Source organism: Haliotis cracherodii, unplaced genomic scaffold, assembly GCF_022045235.1.
Source record: "Haliotis cracherodii isolate W230 unplaced genomic scaffold, xgHalCrac1.p SCAF_14, whole genome shotgun sequence".
In the NCBI taxonomy this organism is placed as follows: Eukaryota; Metazoa; Mollusca; class Gastropoda; order Lepetellida; family Haliotidae; genus Haliotis; species Haliotis cracherodii.
Window position 1 is genome coordinate 7,545,027 of NW_027266269.1, and position 16,392 is coordinate 7,561,418.

The following is a 16,392-nucleotide window of genomic DNA, read 5'->3' on the forward strand; positions in this document are numbered from 1 at the left end:
CTGGTGTTTGTAGATGGCATCAAGCTGTTTACTTTGTTTAATTAACAATGCTAACTACTGTTTGACGTTTCAGGTATTTGTAGATGACATCAAGCTGTTTACTTTGAATTATTAACAATGCTAACTACTGTTTGACGTTTCATGTGTTTGTAGATGGCATCAAGCTGTTTACTTTGAATTATTAACAATGCTAACAACTGTTTGACGTGTCAGGTATTTGTAGATGGCATCAAGCTGTTTACTTTGAATTATTAACAATGCTAACTACTGTTTGACGTTTCAGGTGTTTGTAGATGGCATCAAGCTGTTTACTTTGAATTATTAACAATGCTAACTACTGTTTGACATTTCAGGTGTTTGTTGATGGCATCAAGCTGTTTACTTTGAATTATTAACAATGCTGACTACTGTTTGACATTTCAGGTATTTGTTGATGGCATCAAGCTGTTTACTTTGAATTATTAACAATGCTAACTACTGTTTGACATTTCAGGTGTTTGTTGATGGCATCAAGCTGTTTACTTTGAATTATTAACAATGCTAACTACTGTTTGACGTTTCAGGTGTTTGTAGATGGCATCAAGCTGTTTACTTTGAATTATTACCAAATGCTAACTACTGTTTGACGTTTCAGGTGTTTGTTGATGGCATCAAGCTGTTTACTTTGAATTATTAACAATGCTAACTACTGTTTGACGTGTCAGGTATTTGTTGATGGTATCAAGCTGTTTACTTGAATTATTAACAATGCTAACTACTGTTTGACGTTTCAGGTGTTTGTTGATGGTATCAAGCTGTTTACTTGAATTATTAACAATGCTAACTACTGTTTGACGTTTCAGGTGTTTGTAGATGACATCAAGCTGTTTACTTTGAATTATTAACAATGCTAACTACTGTTTGACGTTTCAGGTGTTTGTAGATGGCATCAAGCTGTTTACTTTGAATTATTAACAATGCTAACTACTGTTTGACATTTCAGGTGTTTGTTGATGACATCAAGCTGTTTACTTTGAATTATTAACAATGCTAACTACTGTTTGACATTTCAGGTGTTTGTAGATGGCATCAAGCTGTTTACTTTGAATTATTAACAATGCTAACTACTGTTTGACGTTTCAGGTGTTTGTAGATGGCATCAAGCTGTTTACTTTGAATTATTAACAATGCTAACTACTGTTTGACGTTGCAGGTGTTTGTAGATGACATCAAGCTGTTTACTTTGAATTATTAACAATGCTAACTACTATTTGACGTTTCAGGTGTTTGTTAATGGCATTAAGCTGTTTACTTTGAATTATTAACAATGCTAACTACTGTTTGACGTTTCATGTGTTTGTAGATGGTATCAAGCTGTTTACTTTGAATTATTAACAATGCTAACTACTGTTTGACGTTTCATGTGTTTGTAGATGGTATCAAGCTGTTTACTTTGAATTATTAACAATGCTAACTACTGTTTGACGTTTCATGTGTTTGTAGATGACATCAAGCTGTTTACTCACAAGGTCCCTTCACAGTTATTGCCTCTTGCAGTCACGGAACTCACAGTTAAGGGAGGCGTTCAACTGAAGACTATCCACATTCAGTAAAAGGCAAAGTACGAAGACATCAGGCATCAACAGAACACAACAGAACACAACACAACACAACACAACACAACACAACACAACACGGCACAATAAAACACAACACAACACAACACAACGCCACACAACACAACACAACACAACACTACATTACATGTGCTTAGACCATGCTAGCTCTTATTATCTTAATCACTGTGCACTCAATTTCCATCCTCAGCTCCCTGTGGAATATACAACCCAAGCATCCTATGCGGCACTAGAAGAGTAAGAGCGATCTCCATTTCCTCCTACTGGGTGAACAGAGGCATATTTCGAACAAAGTCACTTGCCTACGTCGACACAACAGATGTTACAATATCTATCCATCGGTCACATTGCTCATGGACCATTCAATATTTCTTCCTTGACAATTTGTATATGTTAAAGGGAATATGTCTAATCAGGGAACATGAATAATCACCCACATTTCCAGGGGCCTGAGGTTAGCAGCGGTTTGTTATTCGTTTTTCGAATATCGAAAAACAAGCCCGCACCGGGTTCATTTTTCAAAGGCTGTATATTAAACAAATACAGTTATGAACCCGGTGCTGGTTTGTTTTTCGTTATTCAAAAGTACTGAATAACTAAACAGCTTTTGGATGATGATGTAAGACGAACCTGCTGTCACATATTAAATGGGTTTCAGTGTATTTGACCACATTACTGTAGCTGTTGGGACAGAGGCAAGGGTAATAAAGTTTCATAACTTTGAAATGTTTGATTGCAGAACACTGAACTTTGACTTTTATATATTTTGTAATAATTGGTTCGTAGAAATTTGGAACGCAAATCCGCATTGGAAACCTGAGGGATATTCTGGTCCTTAAAGTACAACAGTCCTCAGGACCATTGAATGTATATTGAGATGTACGTAGTTCGATATAAGACAGGGCAGATATGGTAGATGTGCTTTGGACATCACAAAGTCAGTTCTTCAAACAGTAAACGGAGTCTTTGCATGTGGCAGTTACGTCAAGTATAACAGTCGTAAAGCCTTGTACTAGTTGGTTGGTTCATTGTCTAACGCCGCACTCAGCAATATTCCAGCTATATGACGGTTGTCTGTAAATAATCGAGTCCAGGGATTAATATCATGAGCATCGATCCACGCAATTGGGATACGATGACATTCATCAAACAAGTCAGCGAGCCTGACCACCCGATCCCGTTAGTCGCCTTTTACGACAAGCATAGTCACCTTTTACGGCAAGCATAGGTTATTGAAGACCTATTCTACCCCAGAATCTTCACGGGTCAGCCTTGTACTACGTGTGTCCACCATTGACCAGAATGACCACAAGTACATTTCCCCCGATGAGTGAGTGAGTATGTCACGTGACCACAAGCGCTCGCAGACAATACGGAATAAGCTATGTCAAAAACTGAGTGAATTGAGACAATTGACATTATATGTTTGTTTCTTTAACGCCGCACTCAGTAATATTCCCGCTATATGACGGCGGTTTGTACATAAACGAGGCAGGACCAGACAATCATATGACTGGCATCATGAGCGAGTGAGTGAGTATGGTTTTACGCCGCTTTTAGCAATATTCCAGCAACATCACGGCGGGGGACACGAGAAATGGGCTTAACACATTGTACCAATGTCGGGAATCGAACCCGGGTCTTCAGCTACCCGACCGCCCCTTCTCCCGATGAACTTGACGTAATTGCTGCAGATTGTGTCGCCCTGGTTGACGTTGACGTGTACGTTTATTTAGCTCACCTCACAGAAGCTCCATTGGTTTGAGCTTTGGTGACATTGACGGGCAGGCGTTACGTTTGTGTTCCGAGCTCTCGGGAAATCAGTAGAGACTCGTGCTGTGTGGGAACGAGCTTTGTCATGCTGCGAAATGGCGCTTGGTGCTTTAACAAGATATACTCACCGCTAAAAGAAACGCGAACTTTAAAAATATAGAAGTGTGTACGTTAAGAAGAGATGTTTCCAATGTGTACCACTAAATGGCAAAACTAACAATCAGGCAAGTGTTGCCACGGAATGTCTTCATGCTTATCACGATAATCACGTGATTTCCGAACTTTACACGCTGATCCTGCACAAGACAACTGGTGCAACTCGAGTCATCGATCTGTGACGTCACATGTGATGCGTTCATGATCGTCTGTTCACACAACATAACTGTATGTTCGTTTGAGCATCGACCCAATCTAATATCTAATATGAGTATATTCTTCATATATTAACCAACATGTATGGTATTCGCGTTTCTTTTGTCGGTGAGTATATGACGGTTCCGCACATCAAGACGCTTTCTCCACCAATTCTGTCGACGTTTTGATACGCATGGATCCGCTCATGTCTCCTTTAAAGAATAGTGATACAGGATTCGTTACTTAACAAATGTTGGGTAAGCCACTGGTGAATAATGCAGTTAGTAAACAGTTACGGGCTTGGGACAGTGCAGGGAGTGTCCAAGTTTGAGGTTTTGGATGTTGTGATATTTGGATGTGGTGGTGGTATGAGGTTTCCCTCATCTTGCACAATATTTAGTTGTGCCATGCTGTTGATATGCCATCGTGCCCAAAGCCGGGAAATTGTGCTCGAGGAAACATGGAAATGCCTTGTCACTGAGGGGTGTGATTCACCATCTACTAATATCCCATGCTATTGTCTTGGCCTGACGATTTTCCAAATTGACTTCGTTAACTGAAAGATTTGCGAATGAATGGTTTCTGAAAACGATAAGGGTCATAAACTTGACCAAGAAACCTGTGACAAATTTAATTGATTTTCACTTTCCCAATAAAATTTACATACTTCAAAGGTAATCGATAGTTCCCCTTTTTAAAGACAATAAAATCCGTTTTGTGACACTTTTTCAGTAAAAGAAGAACATGTAGACTTTCTTATATATAACAGTGCAACATGACATACTTCCCATGAACAAAATTCACTTCTGAAAATACTGTTACCACCAATGTGAGTTTTGTGAGTTCGAGTCCTGGTACGACCTAATTATGTTTCTAGGTTCGTCAACACCATACCCTTGCTGGTAAACGTCTAAGACCTGCATCACGTCAGGCTTTACTCCCACATAAACCTGACACGCCGTGATATAATTGGAATACTGAAGTGCAAATAAAGGGAGAAAATTCATTGTAGACTCTCATATACACACAATAGTAATTGTTGGTAATAATTATAAACGTGTATAACCTGCATCAGGTTGGACATTCGTCCCACCTCAAAGTGACCCTACATGATCTACAAGTACAAGTCATAAATAAAATTGCATCGGACATCATTTTGGTCACTGATGCTTGGAAACGTCCTCCAACAGTTGAGCAAGAGTCGTATGACGCTCTTTGAACTGGCTGAAGAAAGAGCATGCTCGATTGTATCTCAGAAGTTGTGAAATGTAGACAGCAAACGCTGGGGCTGCTTAAATAGTGCTCGCATGAAGGGAAGGTTGCCTATTTGAAGGTGAAGTTATCCCCCGTGTCTTGTAAAGAGTGTTTTGTCACACTGAATCTTTATGCATAGATCTAAATATGAAACAGGAGGCGCCCTCACAGGTCTCCTTCATTTCTAGTTCAGATGGGTAAATCAGGTAAAGGGAACTTGCTTTTTGACCGTTACTGTACGATATCAGACGATCCATATACCTGGAGCTTTAGTTAAACTCCCTGGCCAATTGTCTTGTTTTGACCTTGCCAATCCGAGAATAAATTCCAATTCATATTCACAGAGCATCAGATTGACAAGAAGAGGAGCTTCCTTGGTGACCAGTCGGAGGCCTACGTTGTGCCTAAATCTCCCAATTTAACAAAGATGTTTTTTTGTGTGAAGAAGTCCAGTTTGTCATGTATTGTTTTCTTGTAAACATCACATAACATTTGCTGTATATTTTTACAAATTAAGCGGCGTCAACCCCTACCGACTCACTCGCTCCCTTTAAAAACAACATTTGAACATGTTTCAGTCGAAGTTTTTTTACCACTGACTTCAATAGATGTTAATGACTGACATCAGACTTCCTTTTCGCAAATGAAGTGCGACTTACCATTGAAAGCATAACATGGAACATCATTCCATAAATAATTACTATAGGACCGTCTCATTTCCAGACAATGTTCTTTCCCCTTGTAATTATCAGGTTGATGTGGAGACCAGTTGCTGTAGACCATAGGACGCCGACCCTCCCACAGCCATCTCCCCTCTAGGTTCAGATCAGTCGCACCAAGCCAGTACCTGTCAGCTGTGAATACCAAATTATTACTAATGTGAAGTTATACCATTATTCAATCATATGGGGGTTGAAAATGTTACCATGTTATTTTAGTAGTGCATGTATGCCAATATGTGCTGCAATACACAATACAAAATATTTAAAATGATACAAAATTTCAAATCTTTTCTTTATATGACTTTTAGTAATAATTTGACTTTACAAAAGCACCTTTCAATTTTGAAGCTTTTCGTACAATTTGTGACAAACATCCACGTAAGATTTCAGCCACTTTAATGCACTTTGTTATAACTTTTGAGTGTAGCCCGAGTTAAAAAGTCAAATTCATATGAACATTTATTATATGGCAAACACGCGTGTTTAACCCACCCTGAACCCCCTACTGAATTCACCAGTACCAAATTTTATTTCGACATATGGACCTTAATTCCCTAGATGTTTCAATATGGTTGTTGAATTCTAGATGTTTAAAAAAGATAACCTTTTCCCCTTCTGATAGCGCGGCCTCTTAGAAAGTCTTAGCGACAGTAAGCCTGAAATATTATATAAATACACTGACGCTTCGAATGTATTTAATCCACTTGATTCCCACAGGCGTGATTTGTCGCATGTATTTGATACTTAACTCTCATACTTGCCACACACTGGATAGAAACGCCATGTTCCGTGTGTAATACCTTGGCATGAAGTGCCTAGAGCAGAGTTGTGTTTTTAAGTATTTACATATAATTTTTTACAAGCACTCTTATATTTACACTTTCTCAAACAGGATTAGTGTTTTTGTCCTAAAGTTTGCCTTTACCCTCTTTAGGCCCTGCTTTGGAAGTATTTCCAGCTCAATAATTTCATTCTTAAAACATTGCTGTATCATTTAAGATTTTAGACAGGTTATCTCTACAGCATGGAACTTGTATTAGGTAAGAGTGAACGAGTGAGTGGTTGTGGTTTTACGCCGCTTTTAGCAATATTCCAGCAATATCACGGCGGGGAACACCAGAAATGGGCTTCACACATTGTGCCCATGTAGGGAATCGAACCCGGGTCTTTGGCGTGACGAGTGAACACTTTAACCACATGGCTACTCCACCGCCCCGTATCAGGTAAGAACAACTACTAACGCTTGCTTCAGCAAATCCGTTTATGTTGGAGAACCAATATCCAAGGCACCGCTGCACCACCATTTTTTGTTCCGGTGGATTAGTGACACACAAGAGTAAACGGACATTCTCTGGTGTGGCACAAGGTCAGACACATCAACAAATCAATGGCCATATGAACGGAGATGGAGGTGCAGTTGGATTGACTGAAACAGCTGGACCCGTGAAGATCCGGAGTAGAATAGCGCTTCAGCAACCCATGCTTGCCGTAAAAAGGCGACTGTGCGTGTCCTTAGGGGCGACTAACGGGATCGGGTGGTCAGGCTCGCTGACTTGGTTGATGCATGCCTTCGTATCTCAATTACGTAGATCGATGCTCATGATGTCAATCACTGGATTTTCTGGTCCAGACTCTATTAATTACATAACGCCATCATATAAGTGGAATATTGGTGAGTGCGGCGTTAAACCACACACACACACACACACACACACACACACACACACACACACACACACACACACACACACAATACCAAACTGCCACATGCCACATACCACCCTCACGTGTTAACGTCAATGTATAAACGTAAGTAGTTACCTGAAGTAGCAGTGAGCACAGAAGTACAGCCAGGACGGTTATCCGTGTACAGCTGCAACCTGACAGGGACACGCCAACTCAGCTTTTAAATATTACAACAAAGTTTGAAGATCCGGGAAAAGAGAGAACGTGTTCCATATTCACAGGTATATGATCGAGGACCTAACACATTCAGGTATTGCATATCAACACCAGCTAATGTACATCCGTGAACAAACGCCTGCTGACAATAGGATGTGATGGTTTCACACCTCCCTGGTTATAGTCACTGGAGCACTTGCCGTTATCTCAGTCACGGGTATCAGTCGTTATACCATAATCAATAATCAAGTGTTGCGTGACAGCTTGTGGAAAATTGAAAATGACAAATAATTTTCCAAAGGCTCAGATGGTTAATAATATAGAATCATAGATACATACAGAGACGTATGTGCGTTAAGAGGAGATGTTTTCAATGTGTACCACATGATGACAACGCTCACAACCAGAGAATCTTAAGACAGCGTGTATTTTATCACGATATGCTCCACGTGATTTTCAAACTTTACACGACAATCATGCACGAGACTAATGGTGCACCTCAAGTCATGGATCGATGACGTCACATGCGATGCGTTCATGACCGTCGGTTAACGCAACATAACTGTATGTTTGTGCATCGAACCAATCTAATATAGCTTGAATTTGAGTCATTCTTCATATATTAACCAGCATGTGTGATATTCGCGTTCTTTTGGTGGTGAGTATGTAAGTGTTATCATGGTAAAGACGACGTGGGTTTGTTTTGTTATTATTAGTTACTTGTTTAGTTGTTTAGTTACTCATACACACAGTGAGTGAGTTGGGTTTAGCGCCGCTTTTAACAGTATTCCAGTTATATCGCGGCGTGTCAGCAAGTCTAAGACGTTTACCACTTCGGTGAAACCCACGAGCACGGGTATGGTGCTGACAAACCTAGAAACATAATCCGGGCGAACTGGGATTCGAACCCCCAACCATAGTTTCTGGCGTAGCCAAGGGACGCAACTCTGCACAGCGAATCACGGCGCCCTAGACGACTCGGCCACCCGTGCCCCCTCAACAATAGAGAAAAATTTATTTCCAGCATTTAAAAATCAAATGGCCGAGAACATGGTAAACATATCTTTCCTCACACAGGACGCACGCCATCCAATCAATGGCATCCCTGTTCAAAGCAAGAATATACTACTAACACATGTCATGAGACATGCTCATTTAATCAACAAACACAGATCCGGGTTAGAATTCGTCTTCAGCAACCAATACAAGAGGCGACTGACGGGAATGGATAGCCAGACTGCTGACTCGGTTGATGCATGTAGTCGTATCGCAACTGCATAGATCGATGCCGTCGGGTAGCCTTGTGGTTAAAGCGTTCGCTCGTCATGCCAAGACCCGGGTTCGATTCCCGACATGGGTACAATGTGTGTAGCCCATTTCTGGTGTCCCCCGCCGTGATATTGCTGGAATATTGCTAAAAGCGGCGTAAAACGATACTCACTCACTCACTCACTCACTCATGATGCCAGTCATAGGATTGTCTGGTTCTGCCTCGTTTATGTACAACCCGCCGTCATATAGCGGGAATATTACAAACATTTAATGTCAATTGTCTCAGTTCACTTAGTTTTCGACACTGCTTATTCCGTATTGTCTGCGAGCGCTTGTGGTAACGTGACTTGAGCTTCCCAAGCCACTACCTCCCCCAACCCCCTCCCCAATCAGATATACATAAATTGGTTGGTTGGTTCGTTGTTTTACGCCGCACTCAGAAATATTCCAGCTATATGACGGCGGTCTGTAAATAATCGAGTCTGAACCAGACAATCTAGTGATTGATATCATGAGCATCGTTCAACGCAATTGGGATACGATGAAATGCATCAACCAAGTCAGCGAGCCTGACCACCCTATCCAGCTAGTCGCCTCTGCCGAAAAGCATAGTTGCCTATTACAGCAAGCATGGGTTGCTGAAGACCTAACCTAACCCGGAATCGGGATCTACCGGATCCCGTTACGACAAGCATAACCGCCTTTTACGGCCAGCATTGGTTGCTGAAGACCTATATGAAACTAGAGGGGGAAACAATACATAACCACACTTGCATGTGCTGAACTTCGACGTGGGATTTACTTTGCGCTGCTTCACGCGTCCGCGTCCGCGACTACCTCTGTGAAGTCTATAATTTACCACCACACTTCATCTGCAATATACAGCAGTGATGTATATTTCCACTGGTGGCAAATAAACCAGTGTTCTCGAATTGGAAATATCACCTCAGCAGCTATCAATGGTAGAACTAACACCATCTGTTACAATAAGAGTAAACACACATGGTTAAGTGTGAAAGCCATAGATGGTTCAGAGATAATATACTCTTTTTGCTTTATGCTGACGACACATTCATAATTCCGAGCATGTATATAATACAACGTGCGGGATCAAGTCTGACACTAAGCTGTGCACTGCGGATAAGATCAGAAGAACCATGCGTCTTGTTCACCTCCTTGTTTTCTTGTCGATGCTGACATTAGCAGATGCAGGTAACTGATGGCTTTGTTAATGGACGATTCTCAAAGTTCATAAATTTATGTAGATTGTATTTCCTTTCATCTATCAATGGTTTTCTACAGAAATTGATATTTGTTAATGTCTCTTTTACTATGAATATTTGATAAACGAATAATTTGTTCAAAAGCGATGTAAATGTCAACCCCTGCACTTACTCATATACGATTCTTCCCTCGACTAGGCTTAATAGATTAACTGACTCTCTACCACAGAACATTCAGAGAAATTTTCAAAATATGACTTGCTGCTTTGTCGTCACAGTGCTCCATGTCATTCTTTTCTATGACTGGAACAGGGAGATTTCACTCCTCACTACTCAGTGGCACTTGTAAGGCAAATCCGAATAGGTATTCAACATGTCGTAAAGGGCGACTATATGCTTGTCGTAAAGGACGACCATATGCTTGTCGTAAAGGACGACCATATGCTTGTCGTAAAGGGCGACTAAATGCTTGTCGTAAAGGGCGACTATATGCTTGTCGTAAAGGGCGACTATATGCTTGTCGTAAAGGGCGACTAAATGTTTGTCGTAAAGGGCGACTATATGCTTGTCGTAAAGGGCGACTATATGCTTGTCGTAAAGGGCGACTATATGCTTGTCGTAAAGGGCGACTACATGCTTGTCATAAAGGGCGACTATATGCTTGTCATAAAGGGCGACTATATGCTTGTCGTAAAGGGCGACTATATGCTTGTCGTAAAGGGCGACTATATGCCTGTCGTAAAGGGCGACTATATGCTTGTCGTAAAGGGCGACTATATGCTTGTCGTAAAGGGCGACTATATGCCTGTCGTAAAGGGCGACTATATGCTTGTCGTAAAGGGCGACTGTATGCTTGTCGTAAAGGGCGACTATATGCTTGTCGTAAAGGGCGACTATATGCTTGTCGTAAAGGGCGACTATATGCTTGTCGTAAAGGGCGACTATATGCTTGTCGTAAAGGGCCACTATACGCTTGTCGTAAAGGACGACCATATGCTTGTCGTAATAGGCGGCTAATGGGATCGGGTGGTCAGGTTGACTTGGTTGATGCATGTCATCGTATCTCAGTGACGTGGATCGATGCCAATGACGTCAATCACTGGATTGTCTGGTCCATACAAGCATAGTCGCCTTTTATGGTAAGCATGGGTTCCTGAAGACCTATTCCAACCCGGGTCTTCACGGGTCCTGACATGATGGCCTACGCCCTGATCCCGAAAGATCTCTGCACCTTCGGAAGCTTCAAAACTTTTAAACTTTGATAAACTGTAGCTCTGTGTAGTCGAGTCAACGTCACAGATTCCTGATTCATATAATATCAGCTGTCTCGTTTTACTAGTTGTTTTTGATCTTGCTATTTCCGTATTGTCCGCTAGCGCTTGTGGTCACGTGACAAAAGATTCGTTTGCAACAAGGGAGATAATCAATCCATGCCGTGCGTATCGCATTGTATAATCAGCTGACAACTTACTTGCAAGATCGAGTCAAACACAAACATAGTTTTTGCTTCTATATGTTTGTCAAAAGTTGATGCTGTGTCCACAGTTATTAGTATGGGAATTGTTGGATAAGACATAAGCCCTGACCAGCATCCTTCCATCAATTCAAATTGCCTTAATATAATAATCAGGAAAATGTGCGTGTGCTCTTACTATAGGGGTGGATCACGCGTCGATGTACGGATACATGTGTTTGATCGAGTTTCTAACCATGATCCATTGGTAAATGTGTCTTGCGACATATGGGTATGTCATTGCAAGCTTGAAATGTGTCTTGCGATGTTTAAGTATGTTATTGCTAGCTTGAAATCGATGTTAGGGAATGTTATTGCGAGCTTGAAATGTGTCTGCAACGTTTGAGTATGCTATTGCAAGCTTGAAATGTGTCTTGCGACGTATGGGTCTGTTATTGCAAGCTTGAAATGTGTCTTGCGACGTATGGGTCTGTTATTGCAAGCTTGAAATGTGTCTTGCGACATATGGGTATGTCATTGCAAGCTTGAAATGTGTCTTGCGACATATGGGTATGTCATTGCAAGCTGGAAATGTGTCTTGCGACGTTTGGGTATGCTATTGCAAGCTTGAAATGTGTTTTGCGACGTATGGGTCTGTTATTGCAAGCTTGAAATGTGTCTTGCGACGTATGGGTCTGTTATTGCAAGCTTGAAATGTGTCTTGCGACATATGGGTATGTCACTGCAAGCTGGAAATGTGTCTTGCGACATATGGGTATGTCATTGCAAGCTTGAAATGTGTCTTGCGACATATGGGTATGTTATTGCAAGCTTGAAATGTGTCTTGACGAAGTTAACAGATAAAGGAGAAAAGGAATCTAGAACCTGGGCTGAACTCGCCCTCTATATTTCATATTTGCTCCAACATGTTGAAGGGAAGTCTCGCTGTCCAGTGGGTTTTGTTCAACATGGACGCTCCTGTTACTGGTTCTCCAATGTGCGAGGATCATTTCCAGAAGCTGCTGTAAGTGTTTAATATTAATTGAAAGTCATTTTAACTAAAAACAATTTTCAAAGTTTTGTACATTCACTGAAGCGTCTGATTTGGTATATGTTTTTCACATCTACGATACTATTGTCCAAAGGTTATCAATTAGGAAAAACATTCTTCTTAATGTCTACAGATAGCCAAAGCAGATTTGACACTTACCAGGTTAAATTTATGTTCTTTCAAAAAGGGTGTCCAGTTTATGTTTGCTTACAGTGTAGATGCATAACAAAATATAGCCTAATGTTTTGTCTACTGACAATTATCATTGATTCCCTGACTAAAATTGCAATGCTACTCAAAACAATTCGGTCAGTGCCACTTTTCCTATTATTCCTATTAGGTCCCACGAACTTATTCAGTTATTACAGCAGTAATGTAAAGATGAGTATTATATTGTATTGAAGTCGGATCAACTAACCTACTGTCATATCGTTCAGCAATTCTATATAAAATATAAAACCTTGCTGTCATACAACAGGTAAACATTTAGTATCTATACATATGTTTGTGTGATACCCTGTAATCAGTCTTATACTGAATAAAAACGTAAAAAAAGAAAAGAAAAAGATACAAAGATCGCAACCGTGTCAATATTCATTATGTTAAAAAACGGAACATACTTCTAACTGTAGAATGCATTTTGATTAATGGGTATTTAAAAAAGGCCGGTGTAGTGATTATGTTTTGAATCGGATCGGAATCGGAATTTCATGAACATATTTCAGTGTCACAATAGCTGGGCTCATTACCTTATTCGTTATGTTAAGCCCAGGTTAAGCCCAAGCCCAAAATTAAGAAAGTGGATGCTTATTGAAACCAGTCACAAGGGGTTAAAATTTGAGTTCAAGTGGGAGGGGAACGACTTACTAATTAAGTACAAAAAGATAAAGAATTATTAGAAAAGGTTTACAGGTGTTATAGTATGTTCCATTATAGGACTTATCGTTTAGATGCTGTAATCAATATAATCATGTATAAAGAAGAGAATAATATATTCATGCATTTCACCTGATGAAGGAGTAAGCATATTCTCCGAAACGTTGTGTTTCTCATAATAAAGAAGTTGACATCCATAGTGTATCACTTCTAAATGCCTTTCAAAGACCTGATTATCATGTATGAATATCTTGAAAATGACACGATTGACCGATGTTTCACCTTTGTTTCTGTGCGCTACCTGTCATTCAGTTAGCAATGCCCTCATCATTTACTATGGTTACAAGACGTGCAAAGATAAAAATAATAAATGTAAGATTCGGAGTTTACATATTATGGGCAAACGTTCAAACCTAGAATTTGAGACCATGGCTTAGAGTTTGCTTTTGTTTAAGAGAAGCTTTCCACTCTGCAATACCGATATGAAATTCTCAATCGTTTTCCCTATATTTATATTCAGAAACAGGCCTCAAGACCATATACTGCATGCGTTACCAGCCTTGATATAACTGGAATATTGCTGAGTGCAGCGTAAAACAACAAACCAACCCAACCAAGCATGCGTTACCATGTGTTTACTAAGAGCCATACCCGTGAAGATCTGGGGTAGAATAGGTCTTCAGCAACCCATGCCTGCCGTAAAAGGCGACTGTGCGTGTCCTAAGAGGCGACTAACGGGAACTGGTGGACAGGCTCACTGACTTGGTTGATGCATGTCATCGTATCCCAATTGCGTGGATCGATGCGCATGACGTCAATCACTGGACTGTCTGGTCCATACTCCATTATTTACAGACCGCCGCCATATAGGTGGAATATTGTTGAGTGCGGCGTTAATCAAAACATACACACACACACACACACACACACACACACACACACACACACACACACACACACATACACAAAAACAAACTGCCACATACCTTCCTCACGTGTAAATGTGAATGTGTAAATGTAAGTAGTTACCTGCAGTAGCTGATGCCAGTGAGCACAGAAGTACAGCCAGGAGCTGGAGCCGCATGGTTCTGAGTGCCGCCGTGTACAGCTGCAATCTGACAGGGACACGCCAACTCAGCTTTGAAATATTACAACAAAGTTTGAAGATCCGGGAAAAGAGAGAACGTGTTCCATATTCACAGGTATATAATCGAGGACCTAAAACATATCAACACCAGCTAATGTACATCCGTGAACAAACACCTGCTGACAATAGGATGTGAGGGTTTCACACCTCCCTGGTTATTGTTACTGCAGCACTTCCCGTCATCTCAGTCACGGGTATCAGGCGTTATACCATAATCAATAATCAAGTATTGTTTAACAGCTTGTGGGAAATTGAAAATGACAAATAATTTTCCAAAGGCTCAGATGGTTAATAATATAGAATCATAGATACATACAGAGACGTATGTGCGTTAAGAGGAGATGTTTTCAATGTGTACCACATGATGACAACACTTACAACCAGAGAATCTTAAGCTGCACGTGATTTCCAAACTTAACACGATAACCATGCACGAGACGAATGGTGCACCTCAAGTCATGGATCGATGACGTCACATGTGATGCGTTCATTACCGTCGGTTAACGCAACGTAACAGTATGTGTGTGCATCGAACCAATCTAATATAGCTTGAATTTGAGTCATTCTTCATATATTAACCAACATGTGTGGTATTCGCGTTTTTTGGTGGTGAGTATGTAAGTGTTATCATGGTAAAGACGACGTGGGTTTGTTTTGTTATTATTAGTTACTTGTTTAGTTGTTTAGTTACTCATACACACAGTGAGTGAGTTGGGTTTAGCGCCGCTTTTAACAGTATTCCAGTTATATCGCGGCGTGTCAGCAGGTCTAAGACGTTTACCACTTCGGTGAAACCCACGAGCACGGGTATGGTGCTGACAAACCTAGAAACATAATCCGGGCGAACTGGGATTCGAACCCCCAACCATAGTTTCTGGCGTAGCCAAGGGACGCAACTCTGCACAGCGAATCACGGCGCCCTAGACGACTCGGCCACCCGTGCCCCCTCAACAATAGAGAACAATTTATTTCAAGCATTTAAAAATCAAATGGCCGAGAACATGGTAAACATATCTTTCCGCACACAGGACGCACGCCATCCAATCAATGGCATCCCTGTTCAAAGAAAGAATATACTACTAACACATGTCATGAGTCGTGCTCATTCAATCAACAAACACAGATCCGGGTTAGAATTCGTCTTCAGCAACCAATACCAGAGGCGTCTGACGGGAATGGGTAGCCAGACTGCTGAGTCGGTTGATGCATGTAGTCGTATCGCAACTGCATAGATCGATGCCGTCGGGTAGCCTTGTGGTTAAAGCGTTCGCTCGTCATGCCAAGACCCGGGTTCGATTCCCGACATGGGTACAATGTGTGTAGCCCATTTCTGGTGTCCCCCGCCGTGATATTGCTGGAATATTGCTAAGAGCGGCGTAAAACCATACTCACTCACTCACTCATGATGCCAGTCATAGGATTGTCTGGTTCTGCCTCGTTTATGTACAACCCGCCGTCATATAGCGGGAATATTACAAACATATAATGTCAATTGTCTCAGTTCACTTAGTTTTCGACACTGCTTATTCCGTATTGTCTGCAAGCGCTTGTGGTAACCTGACATGAGCTTCCCAATCCACTACCTCCCCCAACCCCCTCCCCCATCAGATATACATAAATTGGTTGGTTGGTTCGTTGTTTTACGCTGCACTCAGAAATATTCCAGCTATATGACGGCGGTCTGTAAATAATCGAGTCTGAACCAGACAATCTAGTGATTGATATCATGAGCATCGTTCAACTCAATTG